Below are 14,548 nucleotides of genomic sequence, written 5' to 3'. Positions count from 1 at the left end.
GCTTTTCTAAAATTGCATAATAGGTTTAAACTGGCACATTCCACCCTCTGGACCCCAAAAAGATATGTTCTTTCCAAATGCAAAATACATTCATTCTGTAACAATATCGAAAGCCTCAGACCATTTCAGTACCAATACAAATATAAAACAAAGTCAGAAATAGTACAAAATCTCATCAAAGTCAACTATAGGCATGGTCTGTCCTAAAGCAAAATTCTCCTCTGGCTCTGGACCTGTAAAACTCAGAACAAGTATCTACTGCCAATATACAAAGTAGGGACAGTCATAGGGTACATATTTCCATTCCCATAGAGAGAAATTGGAAGGAACACAAGGGTCACCTGATCAACACAGTTCCTAAAACCTGCAGAGCAAATTCCATTATATTTCAAAGTCTGAGAGTCATTTATCCTTGGAGCTTCAGAAAGTGACAGACCCACCCCTTCCAAGGGCCTATGCAGTGGCCCAGCTCTGTCCAAATGCAAACTTGGGGGACATTGGGGAGATCACCTTTTCTCAGCTCCACCCTCTCCAAATACCAGGGCCACACCCAGGCTCTCTGCCATCTCCAGGGCACACGTTCAACCCCTCCAGGACAATGTAGGGGCAGCCAGGCTCAACTCAATCCCCAAGAAGTGTGCTCCTCCCTCTCCAAGGTCTGAGATGGCACAATTCTTCTTGAGCAATGAGGTGGGAAGCCCACCTCCTGCCTTTGGGGCAAACTGACCATCTCCAAGCGCTTGGGTGGGTCGTATCTCCAACCAGCCATGAAATACCTTGCAGCAACAATCAGGCCAGTGCTTGCCTGATCAGATGTCAGCATAATCATTTGGCCAAGTTGACACCAGAACCTAACCATCACATACATCAAATAGTGTTGTAGTTAAGACCTTGGAATCAATTCCTAGGCAAGAGTTTGAATCCTTATTTTTGCTTATTTCTAGCTGTGGATCCTTGGTATTTCATTTCTCTATTAGACACATATGCATGTATAATTGTGATATCTTCTTGTTGTGTTGCACCTATTATCATTAGGAAATGTCCCTTTTGTCTCTAGTAAAATCCCATGTCCTAAAATCTGTATATTCTGACATTAATATGGCCTTTCCAGCTTTCTTATGCTTATAGTTTGCATGGTATAAAATTTTTCATTCTTTTAATGTTTATTTATTTGTATATTTGTATTTAAAGTATACTCCTTTTAAGCAGCATTCACTTGGGTCTTGATTTTAATGTAGTCTGACAATCTGCATTTTGATTGGCAAGTGTGTCCCATTTATATTTAAAGTTATGATTAATATGGTTGGATTTAGGCCAGCCATTTTGTGATTTGTTTTCTATTTGTCTCATTTTTTAAAATTCGTCTAGTTATTTCTCTTTTCTTCCTTTTCTGCCTTCTTTTTGTTAAATGAATAGTTTTAGTTGTGAATTAGCTTTTTAGATATATTTCTTTGCATTTTTGTGGTTGCTTTGTATGTCTGTTTAAATTACGACTATCCTGTTAAGTAAATACTGAATTATTTTTTATAAAAAGGAATCATGCAGCAGTGTTGTTTCATGTACCACCATTCTTTGAGATATTTTTGTTATATATATATTACATTTATTATTTTATATGCTGAAGAATTGTGTTATAATTTTTCTTCAAACATCCATATGCATTTGAGAGAACTTAAAAGAAAAGAAAAATAGTTTTTATACACATATATATAATTTCTGGGGCTTTTGTTCCTTCTCGTATATCTGAGTTATTTGGTACCATTTCCCTAGAGCCTAAATGGCTTTAACATTTCCTGTAGTAAACCCTGGTAGCAACAAATTTTCTAGGTTTGTGTTTATTTGACCTTCTCTTTCTTATTTGAATAGAACTTTTAATTCATAGATTTTTTTTCTTTCAGCACTTGTGTATATCATTCTAATGTTTTCTGGCCTCTATTTTTTTTAATTAAACTTTTATTCTGAGATAATAATATATTCACATGAAATGATAAGAAATAATACAGAGATAGGCCATGCAACCTTAACCAAATTTCTACAATAGTAACATCTTGTAAAACTATAGTATCATATCACAATGAAGATAGTGGCTTTAATACAATCCACAAATCTTATACAGATACCTTAGTTCTATCCAGTTTTATCACGTGTTTATTTGTATATCCATCACCACAAGATACACACAAGTTCTATCACCTCCTGTTGTCCCTTTATAACAAAGCAACCACCTCTTTCCTGTCCCCTACCCTGTCCCTAGCCCCTTGCAACCACTAATCTGTTCTCCACTCTTACAATTTTGTCATTGTAAGAATTAATATTAATGAAGTAATATCATGCTTTTTGCTATTTTGGGGGATTGGCTTATTTAACTTAATTCCCTTAAGATTCATCCAAGGTTTTACATGTATCAAGTTTATTTATTTTTACTGATGAATAGTAGTCAATGGTACGGATATACTACAGTGTACTTATTCAGTTTTCCATTGAAGAACATATGGATTGGTTCCAAAATTTTTCCAATTTTATAAATATAGCAAGTATGAACATTTGTGTCCAGATTTTTGTATGAATATGATTCTTCATTTCTTTGGGATAAATGCCGAAGAGCACAATTGCTGCAGCATATGGTAATTGCACATTTAGTTTTATAAGAAACTGCCAAATTATCTTCCAAACCATTTTACATTCCCAACAGTGATGTGTGACTCATTCACTCTCTCTGCATCCTCATCAACATTAGGCATTGTCATTATTTTTTAATTTTAGCCATTTTGATAGTTCTACAGTGATATTTTGTGGTGGTTTTAATTTTCATTTCTCTCATGGCTAATGATGTTGAATATTATTCCATGTGCTTATTTGCCATCTATGTATCTTTTTCAGTGAAATTTCTGTTGTGTTTTTGCCCTTTTCCTAATTGGATTAGGTTTTTTTTTTAAATTGTTGAGTTTTGAGAATATTTTATGTATTTATTCTATATAATAGACCTCTGCTAGGTATGTACTTTGCAAATATTTTTTCCAAGTCTGTAACTTGTCTTTCTGTACTCTTACTGGGGTTTATCATAAAGCAAAAGTGTTTAATTTTAATCAAGTCCAATTGCAATTTTTATTTTTATGGAATGTATTCTATGTCAAATCTAAGAACTCTTCGTCTTGCCCTTTCCCTGAATATTCTCTCTTGTGTATTTTCTAAAAGTTTTACAGTTTAACATTTAAGTTGTGATCCATTTTGAGTTAATATTTGTATATAATGTGAGGTATTATATATTGAAGTAGCACAATATATTGAAAAGGCTACGCTTGCTCCATTGAATGGGTTTTTCACCTTTGGCCAAAAAATCAGTTGTGCATATTTGTAGGGGTGTATTTCTGTGTTTTCTCTTCTGCTCTATTGTCTAACATGTTCCTCCACCAATACCACAGTCTTGATTACTGTAGCTGTATAATAAGACAAGCAATGGGTAGAATGATCTCTTCCACTTTATTTTTCAACAACAACCTTGTTGTTGCTATTCTAGGGACTATGCTTTTCATATGAATTTTAGGATGAATTTGTCTATGTCTGCAAAAATCCTTTCTGGGATTTTGATAGGAATTGCATTAATCCTATAGATAAATTTGGGGAGTGTTGACATTTTTATTATGTTGAGTCTCATGAACACAGTATATCTCTCCAGTTACTTAGTTCTTATTTGATTTACTTCATGAGCACATTGTAATTTTCAGTAAGTTCTTACTGTGATGCTTTGTTACATTTAAGCCTAAGTATTTAATTTTCTTTTGAATGATTATAAATAGTATTTTTAATTTCTGTTTCCATGTGTTCATTCCAATGGAATAAGGGTGGACTGGAGTCCTTTATAAGCAGAAGAAATTCAGACATAGTCCAAGAAGGCCATATGGAGTCAGCTTGAAGCTGGAAGTCAGCAAGAACCCAGAACGGAAAAGGAAGCACATGATCGTGTGATCAGAGAGCCAAAGAGCCAGCCCAAGGATTGCCGGCCAGTCAGAGTGCTACCAACCCTGGGAGGAATTTCTAGCCAATTCCTTGATTTGGACTTCTGGCCTTAGAAGGCATGAGCCAATCAAACTAACCAGATATAATTTTGTAGTAGTAGTTGATATTTGTTGATTGTTTGCTATGTGCTAGATATATATGGAATGGGTAATTTAGATTATTTTATTTGTTTCTGTGATATAGGTGTATTATTGTTACCATTTTATAGATGTAGAAGCTCTAATTAGTATTTAAGCCCTGGCAGACTGACTTCAGATATCTTAACCACCTGCCAACTCATTGTATGATATTTGTCACAGCAGTGTGTCAAACAAAGAAAATTGTTAAAACAACAGAATTTTGATGATTTAGACACTGAAGCGGCAATGATTATGATATTGGTTGAGACATTTGAATTTGACAGTAATCCTGGGTAATTATCTCTCTTAGCTGTGCTTTGAAAATAATTAATTCAAAGGTTAAATATAGTACCAATTACCATCTCACTTTGATATTATTCTATTCTTTTTTCAAATACCTTTTTTCTTTTTTTATTAATTAAAAAAATTAACAAACAAAACATTAAGATATCATTCCATTCTACATATACAGTCAGTAATTTCAAATATCTTTTAAAAATGTTTACTGAGCACTCACTACCTTAACATCGTTGTGATTTATATGGGAAACACACAGACTATTTTGTTGTTACATTTACTCCACAATTTGAAGAAGCATAATAATGGGTTATAGCATTTAATGTTTAGAATATTTTAAGCATCAAGTAACTAAAACTTACACTCAATAAGCAATAAATACGTTAAATATTTCTTAACTAAAATTTATGTTCAATAAGCAATAAACACATTAAATATTTATTATGGCAGAAAAGTCCTGAGGTAGACTGGATTTCAAGATAAGCTTAGCAACTTTTTTCATGAACTCAGATTCTTTCCCTCTCTCCACTGTGCTGTGCTTGATGAAGGGCTTTGCCTTTGGCTGTTAGCACTCCAGACATGACATCCAAAGTAAGATGGATCATATCTTTGTGCGGTTCTTTCTTAATACTAAGCCAGAAGCCATTCACAATCTCTCTTTCTTGTCTCATTGACCAGAATCGAGTCATATGCCTATTCTGGAACCAATTACTGGCAAAGGGAATGGAATTGCCAGGAATGGCTTAGATTAATCATCTGGAGTAGAATGCAGATGGGAGCTTTAACTAAAAAATTCACTTAACTGTCCTTACATGTTCTTTCCATCTACCAGCAGCCATAAGTCATATACATAGTAATTTCTGTGACCAGTTAAGAAGATTCTGCAACATTTTAGAGTTATGGTAATAAGAACCTGAATCGGAGTGGTGGTGACAGAAATGGCTAAAAAAAACTAACCAAATATAATTTTATAGCATAGTAGTTGACATTTGTTGATTGTTTGCCATGTGCTAGACATATATTAAATATGTGATTTAAATTATTTTATTTATTTCTATGACATAGGTCTATTCTTGTTCCCATCTCATAGATAGAGAAGCTATGACTTAAATTCAAGCTCTGGCAGACAGTCTTCAGGTATCTTAACCACCATGCTACACTGACTCCTTATGGCTAAATAAATTTAGCCATGGTGAGGGTGGCAGACATTTTCAATAATGACAAATCAATTGTTGACCTTTAAAGAGACAAAGTCTGTATTATTTGTCAATCTGTGATAGATATCATAGATTCCAACTCTAATGCTAGCATGAAACCTGGTTTAACTGTTGTCGGTTTTAAAGGCTGTTGTGTGATTCATTTTTCAAAGAGTAGCGGCTTTTCTCAACATTGTGGCTGATGAAGTCGTTAGATTGCAATTTGCGTTGCTTTTATTCAGGAGTCTGTGTGTGTTTTAAATGATATTTTAGAAATACTACATCATGAAATTTTAATGGAAATATATTGCTTTTCAGTCACTGGTTTTATACTCTATTACTGAAGCATTCTGAGCCTGATTATTTTATGATCCAGCTAGTTGTTCTGAAGATTGAAATTAGGATATGCTATAATGTCATCATGTCATCATTTACCTGTTCATTCTGTTCAAAGGCTGAACTGAATAAGAAATTAATAAATGCGAACTATCTAATGGACATGTACTATATATGTTTAGAATATTTGCTAACATTCTTTTCAGATCTCTTGGGATTTAGTTCTGGATCTGCTGTTATCTGTGTTATTTTGAACAATTTTTCTTACATCCTTTGTTCCTTGTATATAGTAAGGATTATAATCATTGACATCTCTCCAACTCTAACCTTCTGTATGTCTATTGTTTGTGGGTTTGATATCTTTGGATTCACCTGTTCTCCTTGAATAGGTACTCTACCTCACCCAATTTAGTTGTGGTAGTAAGACAGCTTGGAATACTTACTTGGAAAGGCCGCACATATATTTGATGAAAGTAAAAATTCAGTTAACATGCTTTCTCCCCCATGAACTCTGTATAGAGAGTCATCAACTTCTAATGCATTGCTTAATTACTTTCATCAATATTTTTTGTTTTATTTGTTTGTTTTTATTCTTTCTTTGAAATAGAAAAGAAGTTTTTAAAATACGTGGCCTGTACCTACTTCTACTTCTGGGTAGGATAGAGCACGTTATGGCAGGTCAACTCTCTCACTGAAATCATCACTAAAAATAGAATAAGTTGAAAAAATTATAATTTTTAAATGCAGTAGGAACAGTGAGGACTAGATAAATAAAATTCTAGAGAGCATGAATTTCTTCTGAGATGAGCTGAGTTTCTGACTGCCAGTGGTTTTGTTCCTAGGAGTATTGACGTTTTCAGATGTAGATTGGAGATTAACTTTACAGGACAAAATAAAAACTCATAAGGTCATATGGATCTGGCGTAATGAATAGGTAATAAGGGGACGCCAGAACACAAGGCTGGTGCTCCCCATACACCTTTTGCTAAGCACTGGTGGTGGCACAGGAATCTGTTGGACTGGCCATGAAGGCAGATGAAATCTCTCTTTGTCTGGAATAATAGAAAGACAAAGTCTCGCTACAGGGAGTTATACTGCAACATGCAAGAAAGGTCTCTTCCTCAAAACATTTGCCAAATTATGAATCTTGGAGGCTAAGGCACGAAGCTTAAAATTTCCATAAGAAAGCATTCAAGCTTCAGGGTTAAAGAATAGTCCTATTAGGCTGTGATCCAAATGCTGGACGGGCATTTTGTAAGGAATATGGACAAATCAGAGCTGGCTTGAGTCTTACTAAAATTTCAACCTAGTCCCAAGCTAGCTCAGTCTCTGATTGGATTGAAGTCATTAGTTCCTCATCCTATCTGTATAATAGCTCAAAAAGTGAAACTTCTCTGAAGGAAAATAATATCATTTGTAGCCTCTGTGGTACTTTTTTTTTTTTTTTTTTTTTTTATCAAAGGCAGGCACTGGGAATTGAACCCAGGTCTCTGGCCTGGCAGTTGAGAACTTTGCCTGCCAAGCCACTGTGGCCCACCCTCTGCAGTACTTTTATAACAATGTATTCCATACAATAAAAAATATAACTAGGTTTATGAAGAGGCTGCAGAATGTGACCTATCATCAAAAAAAAAAAAAAAAAGCAAGAAATAGATCTACAAGAAAATGCAGACACTGGTGTTGGTGAAATAAACTTAAAATGCATGTGATTAATATATTAAAAGAGTTGAGAAATAAAACAAAATAAGAGTTGGAAAATTTCAACAGAGAATTAGAATCATTAAAAAAACATGTCAGTGGCTCCCAGGGATGAGTCTGGCTCTGGCATAGTGGGATTCAGAATGCCTTCTTGACCAAAAAGGGGAAAATAAGCAGAATAAAGTTTCAGTGACTAAGAGATTTCAAATAGAGTCAAGAGGTCATTCTGGAGGTTATCCTTGTGCATTATATAGATATCCCTTTTTTAGTTTCTAGTATATTAGAATAGCTAGAAGGAAATACTTGAAACTGTTTGAACTGTAATCCAGTAGACTTGATTCTTGATGATTGTATAACTATATAGCTTTTGTCATGTGACTGTGTAATTGTAAAAACATTGTGACTGACATTCCTTTTAGCCAGTGTATGGGCAGATGAGTTATAAGATAAAAGACAAATATATAAATAAATAATAGGGGGAGGAAGAGATATAGGATGTTTGGGGTGTTCTTTTTAAATTTTTAAGTAATGAAAATATTCTAAAATTCATTGTGATGATAAATGCACAATTATATGATGATACTGTGAAACAATGATTGTATACTTGGATGGATTATATAGTGTGTGAATATGTCTCAATAAAATTGCAGTAAAAAGTCAGTGGGGGCAGTGGTGGTTCAGTGGCAGAGTTCTTGCCTGCCATGCCGGTGACCTGGGTTTGTTCCCTGGTGCTTGCCCTGTAAAAAAAGAAAAGAAAAGAGTCAATGGACATTCTAGAACTGAAAAATAGAGTATTAATTTCAGAATTACTAATACATTGGTTGGGAGTAACAGCAAATTGGATTACAAAGAAAGAATTTTACGTGAAGATAAGTCCATAGAAAATATCCAATTGAAGTAAAAAAAGAGGGCAAATAAAAAAATATACAGTTTGAAACATGTGGAACCCAATCAAAGGATTAATAAACATGTAATTAGGGTCCCCGAGGAAAGGAAAGAAAATGGAAGAGAAGCAATGTTTGAAGAGATAATGGGCAAAATTTTTTCATAATTGATGAAAGATGTTAACTCATAGATATAAGATGCTCAACAAGCCACAATCAATGTAAATGTGAAGAAAATCATACCTGGCTACAGTATGGCCAAACTGCTACAACCTGAAGTCAAACCAAAAACTCCTAAAGTGTCCAGAAGAAGAAAAAATTGTACATATTATAATCAATGTAGGTAAAATATTAACAACCAACATTTCAACTGAAGGTTTAAAAACTAAAAGACAATGGAATTATACCTTTTAAGTTCTGAAAGAAAAAAATGACCAATCAAGAAATTTACATCCAGTGAAAATATCTTTCAAAAATAAGACAAATTAATTATATTTGGGGGCAAATAAAAATGGAGAGAATTATTCTCCAGCAGAACTGGCACAAAAAATATACTAAAGGACATTGTTCAGGTTGAAGGAAGATCATCCTAGATGAAAGCACAGAACTGTAGGAAGGAATGAAGAGGGTCAAAAGCAGAAACCATATGGGTAAATGTAAGATAATGTTGACTATTTAAAACAATGATAATAATGCCGTCTTCTATTATTTATACCACATATAGAAGCAAAAATATTTGTTCAGAAGAGAACTAAGGATAAGAGGGGTGTGATAGTTAATTTTATGTGTCAGCTTGACTAGATTATGCTGTCCAGTTGTTTGGTCAAGCAAACACTGGCCTGATTGATACTGTGAAGGTATTTCAAAGATGAATGTAAATTATCAATTGATTGCATCTATGGCTGATTACAGCTACAGTTAACAAAAGAGATTGCCTTTGACAATGAGAGAAGTCTCCTCATCCAATCTTCTAGAGGCCTTAAAGGGAGAACAGAGGATTTCAGCAATGAGAAAGAAGAAATTCTATTTCTGCTTTAGCTAGTCAGCTTCTCTTGGGGAATTCATCATCATTTTCTTCAAGCTTCCAACTTGTGGCCTGTCCTACAGAATTTGGGTTTGCTAATACCCAAAGTCACATGAGCCAACTCCTATAATAAATTTCCTAATATTTACATTATATATATATATTCTGTCAATTTTCTTTTTCTACAGAAACATGATCAATTCAAAGGAGTAAAGGGATATACTGTTATAAGTTTCTGAAATTGTTCAGGAAGTGCTAAAGCACTAACTTAGTTAGACTTTAATAAGTAAAAGATGGATATTGAAATATTTAAGATGACCACTAAATCCAAGAATACAGAACTAAAAAGCTAATGGAGGATAAAATGGAATAAAAAGAATACCTCATTAATCCAAATGAGGGTAGAAAAGGAGGAATAATGTAACAATAAATAGACAGTATTTATAGAAAACAAGATAGTAACATTATTCCCAATTATTTTAATAATTTCATGCTTGTAAATTGACTAAATATTCCATTTAAAAAGATAATCAGCTTAATTGAAATTATTAGAATCATCTATGCTACTTGAAAGAGATTTAAAATAAAAGAACATAGCTATGTTAAAAGCAATAGAATGGCAAACACTTTAAACATTTCATTAAAAAAACTTTAAAAAAGCTAGTGAATTAGAACAACACAAGTGTTTATTGACAGTGGAATAGATTAATTTGTGGTATATTTATACAGCAATAAAGAAGAACGAACTACTGTTACACACAACAGAGATTTATTGCACAGAAATGATGATGTGAAATACCCCAAATATTCAAGTTTTTTTAATTTGAAGAATAAGTAAGTTTAATCTATGATGATAGAAATTATATTAGGAGTCAACTCTTGGGGGTGTATCAAATAAAAAAGGGTATGAAAAATCCTTTTGGGGTGTTGGAAATATTCTATAACTTTATTTGAATGGTGGTTATATTGTTTTGTATATATATGTGTGCATACACATTAATATATTTCTGATTTATATAATGTATATATGTTTATTAATCTGTTTGTTTAAACTTTGTGTACTTTCTGCATGACTATTATATTTTGAAAACAAAACTAAAACATATGGTCTATATTGATCTAGGGTGTGGTGGAAAAACTGCTGATAATAATATATGCAAAGCAATGATTTATTCTTACTGAAATAAAGGGTGAGTTGCATAAATGGGATGGTTCAAATAAAACAAACATATTGGAAATGGATTCCTTCAAAATGATTTTTGGAGAGGAATGAAGCATTGTTTGTTGGTCTAAGGCCTTTAATTTTAAAGATAGGTTAAGGCAAATGAGTGATGAATAATTTTGGCAAGATCATAACTTGATTTGTTGTTCCCTAGACAAGCAATGATAAAAATGATATAAAAATGATATAAAATGCAAACAAAAGCTCATCTATTATCTTATATGTTCTTGCTTAAGATTCTAAGAAGAAAGTCGGTTGAATTTAGAAGTTGAGAATAAAATATTGTATATTTTGGCAAAGAGAATGCCGAATAGTTTTTTTTTGCATATTCATCATCATGATAATTTCTTGGAGCATTTGTATCTATTCAGAAGAAGAAATAAAAAGAAAGCAGAAAAAAAATTCATACATACCGTACCCCATCCCTCCCCCTCACCAATCACCAGCATTTCAATCTAAATTTATTTTAACATTTGTTTCCCCTATTATTCATCTTTATTCCATATGTTTTACTTGTCAGTTGATAAAGTAGATAAAAGGAACATCAGACACAAAGTTTTCACAATCACGCAGTCACATTGTGAAAGCTATATTATACAATCATCTTCAAGAAACATGGCTACTGGAGCACAGCTCCACATTTTCAGGCAGTTCCCTCCAGCCTCTCCACTACATCTTGACTAACAAGGTGGTATCTATTTAATGCATAAGAATAACCTCCAAGAGAACCTCTAGACTCTGTTTGGAATTTCTCAGCCATTGACACTTTATTTTGTCTCATTTCGCTCTTTCCCCTTTTGGTCAAGAAGGTTTTCTCAATCCCCTGATACTGAGTCTCAATTCATTCTAGGGGTTTTCTCAATCCCTTGATGCTGAGTCTCAGCTCATTCCAGGATTTCTGTCCCATGTTGCCAGGAAGGTCCACACCCCTGGGAGTCATGTCCCATGTAGACAGGAGGAGGGTGGTGAGTTTGCTTGTTGTGTTGACTGGAGAGAGAGGCCACATCTGAGCAACAAAAGAGGTTCTCTTGGGGGTGATTCAAAGGCCTAATTTTAAGTAGGCTTGACCTATCCTTTGTGGGATTAAATTTCATATGAACAAACCCCAAGATTGGGGGCTCAGCCTATAGTTTTGGTTGTCCGCACTGCTTGTGAGAATATCAAGAATCCAATTTGCAGAAGTTGAATTTTCCCCCTTTCTCATCATTCCCCGAAGGGGACTTTGCAAATACTTTTTTATTCACTGTTCAAGTCACTCTGGGATTTATCAGAGCATCACTCTCGACAAACCAACAAAATCTCATGTCCTACTCAAGGTTCCATGTATTTATGATGTTTGATTAAGCTGTCTACATAAGTTATATCAGGAATTGCACTAGTCAAAATATACATTTTGTACCAAATAAACATTTTTTGCTTTAGTCTCACATATAAGGTAAAATTTTGAAAATTAATTACCATCAATTTTCAGCACCCTGTAGTAATAACATTCCTTTGCTCTTCCTCATGCAAAAACATTTTTTAAATTTGTACATTTAGTCACTGTCATTATACACTCTAGGTATTCCTAGATTATACCATCTCAGTCTTTATCGTCTATCTTTCCTTCTGATTTCATTTGTGCCCCCAGCCCTCCTCCCTCTTTCAGTCTCATATTCAGTTTCATTCAGTGTTCTAACATAATTGTATTATAGTTAGGTAGCATTGTGCTGTCCATTTCTGAGTTTTTACATTCAGTTCTGTTGCACAATCTGTATCCCCTCAGCTCTAATTACCCAATATCTTACCCTATTTCTATCTCCTGATGGTCTCTGTTATTAATGAAATTCTCCAAGTTTATTCACTAATGTCATTTATGTCAGTGAGATCATACAATATTTGTCCTTTTGTTTCTGTGCCAAATAGTTTTATGAGTTCTGCTTAAAGGCTCTGTTTTCATAAAGTCAATCCCAGAAAGAGTATTAAGAACTTTGTAGATGATGGAACTGGAGAATATTTTCATTCCGGAGTGTAAGCAAAAATCAGCAGAAAAGTCCAAGAAGCACAGTCATTTAACTGTCTTCCTTAATTAATAGATTTGGTAGGGAGAAATCTTTTTAGAAACTTCTCTTCTTTGTTTTGAGAACTGTTGGCATTTATGTGTCCTGACTGATACTTGTTAAAAGTCAGACAATCACAAATACACCAAGAAGCGTTTGATTCTGCCTTAATTTTTTTTTCTAGAAATATTTATTTGACCTCTTGAACAGGACTGGTTACAAAATTTATAGGGCCTAGGGCAAAATGAAAATACAGAGTCTTTTGATAAAAAATTAAGAATTTCAACGTGACAACAGAGAATTAGAGCAAGCATGGAGCGCTCCTAGGTGGGCTCTGTGCGACTGCACAGGTCATGTGCCCATGAAGCTGGCCCTGCTCCTTAACGCTATTTTCAAGCCCTCTCTGACCATAACCCTGGCAAATGAACCACTTACCTTCTTCCCACACTCTCCAGCCATCACACATGGCTTGCAGTTCCAAGGATGCTTCATGCTGGCTGATGTGTCCTTATCTTAATGCATATGGTTTCTTGTATTTCCAGAATGTTCTTAACTGCCTGATATATTCTATTCATTCTTGCCAACTAACTCCCCTGACAGAATCATCTACTCCTTCCATGAGCCACCTCCATTCTTTCCATTTCTCTTATTATACATCAAACATTTTGTTGCCTTTTTGTTTACTGGTTTGACTTATAAAATATGAGCTCATTTAAGTAAAGAGTTGTGTTTCATTTATAAACTGCATTGTACAAAGTGGATACGTAAAATTGTTTTTGGTAAATGGACAAGAATGCAATTCTAAAGACACAGAAAGAGAAAGTTCAGCTACGTTTAAAATAATGAATACAACGGTTTATCTATTGACACAGTGTATCATATTTTTTATTAGAGAACTTGTACAATTATAGAAAAATCATGAAGAGAACACAGAGTTCATATAATTTTTCTCCTTTTTTTGATAGCAACACCTTTCCTTTATTTGTTTTCCTTGTAAAGGGAGTTTCAAATTCAGCAGCATTCCTTTCCTGCCCTCAGGTCCTCAACCAGGCAAGAGATGCAAGCACCAAATCCTGACTCGGTGATAGCACAAGTCTCAGACACTCACCTTCAGCTCTGAGCTGCAACAGCTGTTTGTATCACTAAGTCAGCATTAAATCTACCAAGGAAGAACCACACCACTCAGAGACCGTGGGTGCAGCTGGGCCTGAAATGTTAAGGTAGATGAGAGGGAAGTTTCTGAGGGGTGAAAGGGAATGTCAGCGGACTTCTAGGTTACATTAATCTTGGCTGATGGAACCCCACAATAATGAAAGTCACTTTCAGTACAGAAGGAGGTCAAGGATAGAGGCAATTCAGTATGTAAAGAAAAGCACAACAGATAAGTCTTGCAGAGAAATGGAAGCTATCAAAGTGGTCTCATAGTCACATCAAGGGAATTCTCTGTCTGGTGTGCCCAAGTGGTTGCTGGATTGGCTGCTGAGTAGTGAAAGGAGTCAGCAGGGAACTTCTAGGCCATGAAAGTTCACCTCTCGGAGACTTCCTGGAAAGAAAGCTCATTCTTGGGGTCAGTTAACCATGACTTTGCCCAGGGCCTCCAACACTTGCAGTTGTAGTTCTTAAAGTCACCATCAATTTGGCTAACACTTTGCCCCTCCACCACTCAGAGTTGGCAGTTGATTTCTGTGATGAATTGGGCATTGTGATTGACAACAA

At 34.5% G+C, this 14,548-nt stretch overlaps 1 long non-coding RNA gene across 1 annotated transcript in view; it reads left to right on the top strand.

Annotated features, from left to right (window-relative positions):
• The window catches only part of LOC143684907 (uncharacterized), an 88,639-nt gene extending 83,253 nt beyond the window's left edge, over positions 1–5,386 (top strand). The window contains exon 4 of the long non-coding RNA XR_013176262.1: positions 3,842–5,386. This is a non-coding gene — a long non-coding RNA (uncharacterized LOC143684907). The remainder of the gene's footprint in view (positions 1–3,841) is intronic.
• Positions 5,387–14,548: the final 9,162 nt, after the last annotated feature.

This window comes from Tamandua tetradactyla, chromosome 5, assembly GCF_023851605.1.
Source record: "Tamandua tetradactyla isolate mTamTet1 chromosome 5, mTamTet1.pri, whole genome shotgun sequence".
Classification (NCBI taxonomy): domain Eukaryota; kingdom Metazoa; phylum Chordata; class Mammalia; order Pilosa; family Myrmecophagidae; genus Tamandua; species Tamandua tetradactyla.
The sequence above is the reverse complement of the archived record's forward strand: the minus strand, read 5'-3'. Positions and strand labels throughout refer to the sequence as shown.